The sequence below is a fragment of the Stylophora pistillata genome, chromosome 8 (assembly GCF_964205215.1).
Source record: "Stylophora pistillata chromosome 8, jaStyPist1.2, whole genome shotgun sequence".
Taxonomy (NCBI): Eukaryota; Metazoa; Cnidaria; class Anthozoa; order Scleractinia; family Pocilloporidae; genus Stylophora; species Stylophora pistillata.
Genome location: NC_142526.1, coordinates 20,609,582 through 20,616,235, shown reverse-complemented (window position 1 = coordinate 20,616,235; position 6,654 = coordinate 20,609,582). Strand labels below are relative to the sequence as shown.

The 6,654-nt window shown below is 37.0% G+C and overlaps 2 pseudogenes; one reads left to right on the top strand and one right to left on the bottom strand.

Annotated features, from left to right (window-relative positions):
• Positions 1-324: 324 nt before the first annotated feature.
• On the top strand, positions 325-1,229 carry LOC148725417 (melanocortin receptor 4-like; annotated as a pseudogene).
• Positions 1,230-2,138: 909 nt separating this feature from the next.
• Positions 2,139-4,170, bottom strand: LOC111324576 (galanin receptor type 1-like; annotated as a pseudogene).
• Positions 4,171-6,654: the final 2,484 nt, after the last annotated feature.

Sequence of the window (6,654 nt, the reverse complement as noted above, 5' to 3'; positions counted from 1 at the left end):
TAAACTTTAAAGGGTCGGTCCATGAGACTGAATAGATCTTTATTAGGCATTAAAATCATCATGGCCAAAAAGGTGAAGATTTTTTTTTATGTATACAATTAGAAACTTTTGTGAGTCATGGCCAATAAAATTAACAACGGCAGTATTTTCACATTTAGAAACCACTGCAATTCATGCTTGAGAAAACGTCGAGCGGAAACAAATGCACACTTAAATAAAACGGGTCAGAGTCTTAGCCGGCAAAAAAGCACCTAAAATCCAAAAAAATTGATCTGAAAGGTTCAGTTGATCTGAACTCAACATATCAAACTTCTCCAAAATCAATTTCCGAACTCTACAAAGATGAATAGCAACGAGGGCGATAAAACACACGTCTCACTGGAGGTTAGTTATGTTATCTCTATCATCATCAACAGCATCGCTTCTCCCTTTACAGTTCTACTTAACGTGCTAGTGATAAGAGCCGTGAAAACTAGACCTCGACAGCTGCGAACCAACAGCAACATCTTGTTGGTCTGTTTAGCGGTGACTGACGCATCAACCGGTCTCTTTGGCCAAACGTCGTTTGTTTTGTGGACGATATTTCTTATAACTGACATCAGTAGAAGTGAAACAGTTGAAAATTTACATCAAAATGTTATGGCTACAGTTGCGGCTGCCTCGTGGCTTCATTTGATGTTGGTTACTTTCGAGAGGTTAATGGCCATCAAATTTACCATGCAATACTCAAACTTTATAACTGATAATAACCTGAAGATAGCAGTGGTAGCAATTTGGATCACTGCCTTCATATGCGGGACTATAAATGCGTTCAAAATTCATCTTCGAATACTAAATCATATAGGAAGTCTTATCACAATTCCATGTTTCTTGTTCGTTGCATCAGTTTATGCGATTTTGTATCACGAAACCCGTCGCCATCAAAAGAAGATAAGAGAAATCTATTGCCCCAAGAAGAGGTGAAAAGATTCAAGAAAGAGAACAAGGCTTTTAAGACAACTGTCTTTGTAGTTGGTGTTATCGTTGTTTGCGTTCTTCCAGTTAGTTTCTGTGTCCTCACATCAGCTACAGGTATTTATGATATTTTCCCCTTCAAAGAAACACTCTGGCAAACCTGTGTAATGTTGAACTCGCTGGTTAATCCACTAATCTACTGCTGGAGACAAAAAGAAATGAGGAAGCTCGTATTTAGGATAAGAACTCAGGCCGTGCATCCAGCCATCCAGTGAGAAAGGGGAATACCGCAAAAACCTTGATAAATATTTAGGTAAACCCTGCTTACGCATTTTACATTTACTTCATATGCAAACCCTCTAGTTATTTCTTTTTAAGACAATCGTATTTTTCAGCTGGAGAGTTGATTCAAAATCTGATTCTTCAAACGACTACTTGAAAATGTTATTTACTTAGTAGTTAGCCATACCCTTTTCTTACAAAGAAAGCTTTAGGCGACTCCTCAGTAATTAGGCAAATATGCGCGCGCACATTCCAAGAACGTCGCATCTCTCTTGAATCAATGGGCGAGGTAAAGAGGTACGATAGTATTTTGCTGTGAAACGAAAACGTTGACCTGTATTTTTAGTTGCATAATTTTGGTATATAAATCATCTCCTTGAATTCGAGAAGTTAAAAGAATATTTATGGTAAGGGAAAAAATACAACTCTAAGAGAGTAAGGAGCCGTTTGCTCGAGGATGCAAATTATGACCTTGAAAGCAACGACGTGAGGAATGTTTTGATCCGATTTCGTTAAAAATAATGTTATTTTTCCAAAAATTATATACTACATGATTCCGTTCGCTCGATAATTTCTACCCATCATGATTTATTTTTAGTTTTATTTTTGAAAGCTCTTGCTTCAGCTACCGCAAAATTTACCGTGAATCGATAAAATAACGCGCGTGAAATAGTACCAGTACAGGCATAAATGGGGTAAGATTGGCCCATCATATCTCTTCAGTAGGCACCGTGTCCAATCTCAGATTTTACTGTAGTTTTGCAAACAGACATTGATGGGAAAAAATTATGGAAAGTTAAAAAAACCTTCAATGAATTTTTTTTCTGAAAAATCACCTTCAAAGATTTGAATTCTCCAATGTAATTTATGAGCGAGGGCCAGAGTGTCCTAAAGTCCGTAAAGTGCTTGAAATACTAACGTAACAATCGAATAAAAGAGAATGCTAAAAGTCTACGAGATACTGGGGTAACAATGAAATGAACGAGAATATTAGAAGTGCGCAAGATATATAAGTGATAATGATAACCAGTGCAATTTCTTCAAATGTGATTGGTACATCATCTGCTTTATTTTCACAAATCAGTCAGTAGATTAGTAATCGGATAGTGTTATTGGCCAATCGGCTTACTATAAATTTTAGCTCATCGACAATTATCTAATAAACGTCAAACGTCAAAGGCCCAGCAAATTAAGTGTTAACCGTCAAAGCTACCCGAATTGGACTTAAATGTTTTTGATCTTTATGGCTAATTAATTTATAATGGTAATTGAACTGAGTGGAGTGCAATTTGAACGAGCAGCGCGAGTTCGATTTGAAATCACAAGTATGATTTCAGACCAAAATTGCACGACACGAGGTTCAATTACCACTTTATTACATCTATTTTGAAATCGCCCAAATACAGGATTTGGTCAATTGAAATATTTAAGTGATGCCGTACTGAGCGGGTTTTAATTTTAAATAAAAAGTGGAACCGCAAAACGCTTTTACATCTTATTTTGTATGCAAAACAGAAAGACTTCGACATCATGTGTCAAAAACTCAGTCAAGTGTAAAATGATGCGATTTAGAGCAAAAAATCGGTGCGATTAGGGAATAAATCGCACCAAATAGAGCCAATCAGATTACAGGGACCACCAGTGATTTCAAAATGGATGTAATAAAGAGCTAAATTAGTTCCTAAAACGAGAAGCGTCTCAGTCTGATAACGGATTGAAATCACTTGAGATATTTGCGGATAAACAAACAAACAAACAAATTTCGATAGTTCTTAAATTTCATTCAAAACCGAAACAACTTATCACACACTTCAAACGCGTCACATGCTTCGAATACAAACGTTCGCGTGCGCATTTCAAGCAGTTCTGACAGTTCATAGCTAACATCACGACATAACATTTTCTTGATAATGACCTTAAAAGCACGTCGATAACTCGAGCTTTGAAAAGCATAGATAAAAGGATTTATGGAACAATTTAGAAGTGTAAGATACTGAGAACCAATTTGAAGGTGCTCATATGTGTGGTTCACTTTACTCACTTTCAAGATAAGCAGCAGTACATACGGAATAAAAGCTATGTATAACACTACAGTCAGCAAAATAGGCAGTGTGACTAATCTTCTTTTCTTAATCGTTTCTTCCCGCGTCTCACATCTTTAACTGTTTCTCCCCAAAACTGTGTTTTTAAAGTACATGCCATAGACGATCTTTGAGTAACAAAATGCTATCACTGCAAATGGAATCAACGTGAGGATAACGATGAGGAAATCGACATAGATCATCATTGTACGCTCTGCTTCACCAAGAGAGCAATAACGCATATATGAATCCCAGTCGAAAGCTGCAAAGACGGGAGTTCCTAACGCTATGGCAAGCAACCAGATTCCAGCTATTACGTAAACAATGTTGTCCATGTTTAGTCTTTCAGACAGAGTCAGCGGATTCACCAGAGCGTGATATCTTTCAATAGCCAGCATTGTCAGCGTCAAGGCTGTTACGAGAAGCGTGACGATTGAAACAGTATTGGTGAGGATAAATTTGCAAAGAAAGGCTGCTAGTGTTCTAGAACGAATCGGGGTATTTGTGGTCAAAATTAAAAATAAGATTGCTGAAAAAAGCAGAGTGTTGACGTCTGCCACAGCCATGCTAACCAAGAGGTAGTTAGTGGTTGTTCGCATGCTGCTAAGTGTCTTCACAACGACAATTACCAGACAGTTACCCATAATACCAACAGTGATGATCAACCAAAACACTATAGTCGCTATCAATCTCCTGATACTTGCACCCTGGTCAAAGTGATCAGGCTCTTGCGTTTCTATTGTTATGTTAGCAACAGAGCTGTTGTTCCTTAGCGTGTCCATCTTTTGAACTTAGGAGGAGCTGTCGACTCGGCAAGACGACAGAGAAAAATGCAATCAGGTCGGCGCAGTAAGTTCTGCTTAAAAGAATAAACAAGTGGAGATGTCAAAATCCATTTTCATGTTCATCCCCACTGTCACGATTAAAATCCATGACCGTGAACAATTTTTGACTTTGTGACAAATTTTCAGGTTTTAAGATCAGTTCATCACACATCAGGGACCAGTCTTTAACTATCACGGAAGCGGGATGGGAGGGGTAGAAAGAATTAGGTGGTGTTATAACAAAATTTAACTGATCCCCTCTTAGGCTGTAGTCTTCTAATGATCCTCCCCCTTACTGGAAGTCAATTTACTTTAGTCCCCCATTTATAATCTGCTAGCGTCGACTGATTCCCCCTCCATTCGCCCTAAAAAGTCCTCCAAATTTTCCCTCTCCACACTATGGCAATGAGTAATGTTTGGTTCTTTCTGCCCCTCTTAGAAAGAAACAGAATGACCTGAGTAGGAGCGTGTTATGGGAATCGAGTGCGTAGTCAAGCTTGCGAGAGTTTTCGTAATGCGTCAAATTTTCCATCGTATGCATGTGATTGCCTCACGCATAGCATAAATCTTATTCAAGAATGTAATGACGACAGTACTTTACCAAGCACGTGAAAGCCACAGTACCAGCCAATATCCCAGATGAAATGAAAATGCTATTAATTTGATTCCCTTTATTTATATCACGACTCAGTTGTGATAAAATGAAAAATGCTATCAATCAAAATTGTAATTTGAAATAAAATAGAATTTTATCGAGTGAGCATAATATGCTTAAAACTATTTAAATGCTTTATTTGAATGCAAACTTCATTTTCAGCGTAAGGCAGAAAATAAACGAATTAATAAAAATACTAGCATGAATTATTTATCGTTTTGCAGTAGTGTGAAAATACATATCAAATACGTTTAGCGTCTTTTTCGACATTCGGTTCTTTTTTGGCTTGGAAACATTTTCAAGTCATGTACAATGAAACATCGGCTTTTAGAAGACACCTTAGGGATGTTGTCATGTACTTCGTGTTTGTTTGCCTAGATCTTCAATTATTTGTCACAGCTAGTCATACAAGAAAGGTTCTCGAGTCAGAAAAAGTTTCATTATTTTACAATTTAGGGAAACATAAGGAGACCTCTTTTAAAGTTAAAACAAACAGCAAACCCCGCCTGTCCAAGAAACCGAAAGAGCTATGACATGACACGGGATTTCATTAAAGGCAGAGTTGTGAGATCAGATAAAATAAACATTACGTCATAGTCATCAATGAACCTTCAATGCAATATTTAAGTCTTCACCGCCTTTATCTATGATTACTTCAAATATTGGCCATCAAGGGATAAAACCCAATCATCATAATACACTTTGAATTACACTGATTTTATTTTTTTCTTGTGCTTTGTTAGCATTTCTCGTGATTTGTTAGTATGTATTTTCAGAAAGACGATATGCGTTTAGAGGATGCAAACTTGTTAGCCATGAAATTTCATTGGTAACATGCGCAAAAAAAAAAAGCAACACCAATAATAACAACAACAAAATAACCACGGCAACAACAACAACAACAAAAGACATCTATTTGATTTTGGTAAAATCTTTATTGTCGAAAGATTTCTTTATTTAGCATATAGGCAAGGAGAAGAGAGGATATCCTCTCTCAGCATGGACTATCAGTATTTTTGCCTGATCGCAAGTTACGTTTAGTTTCTTTTGAGGAGCTCACGCCTTTTTTTAAGCCGCTGCGGTATGACGGCAGATGTTTCCAAGTGAGCGATTGTTAAGGGCCGGTAGATTATTAAGTGCCCTTCTGAACAGTTTTCCTCGAACCTTATTAAAACCCATTTCGAGATAGGTTGTTTATCAAGTCTTAATACAGATAAAGGTACATAAATCTCAGTTCTATAATGCTTGTTTTAACAGAGTTGTCTTTTCTAAATCTTAGTTCAGTCATTCATATTTGTCTACACAATTGATTGTCAATCTTATTATCTAACCATTGACAACCGTATTGATTTCTAGCCACATGGAGGGCAAGCACTGCCTACCTAACCTAAAATACAAGAACACTGGATTTAGACTTCATTGAACATTAGCTCCTTAATGCACTGACCGGCACAATGCAGTCACAGTTTGTACTGCGATAATGCGAAAGCGTTTCTCTGTATAAATGTGTTTAAGAAATAAAAAAGAACATGCAGTGCATATACCAAACGGAAAAAACACAAGCTGAGCGCCTCACGGTTTGTTGCTTTGAAATTACATAAAATTTGCAATGGTAAAACTAATTGAACAGAGTACCTGAATTCAAACAAAAAGGGATAAAAACAATTTGTTACTTACATGCAAGGTAGGAGGTCGAACAAGAAAATTTGGTTAGCTGAGGTACTTTCTTTGAAAAGATCCTGTTAAAAATGGTTTATAATGAAATCAGTCACAGCTTTTGATAAATCACCGATATTATTTTCAACCAAACACCATCAATGCATCAATCTTTCCTTTCACCCGAAAAAGCCTTTTTAAA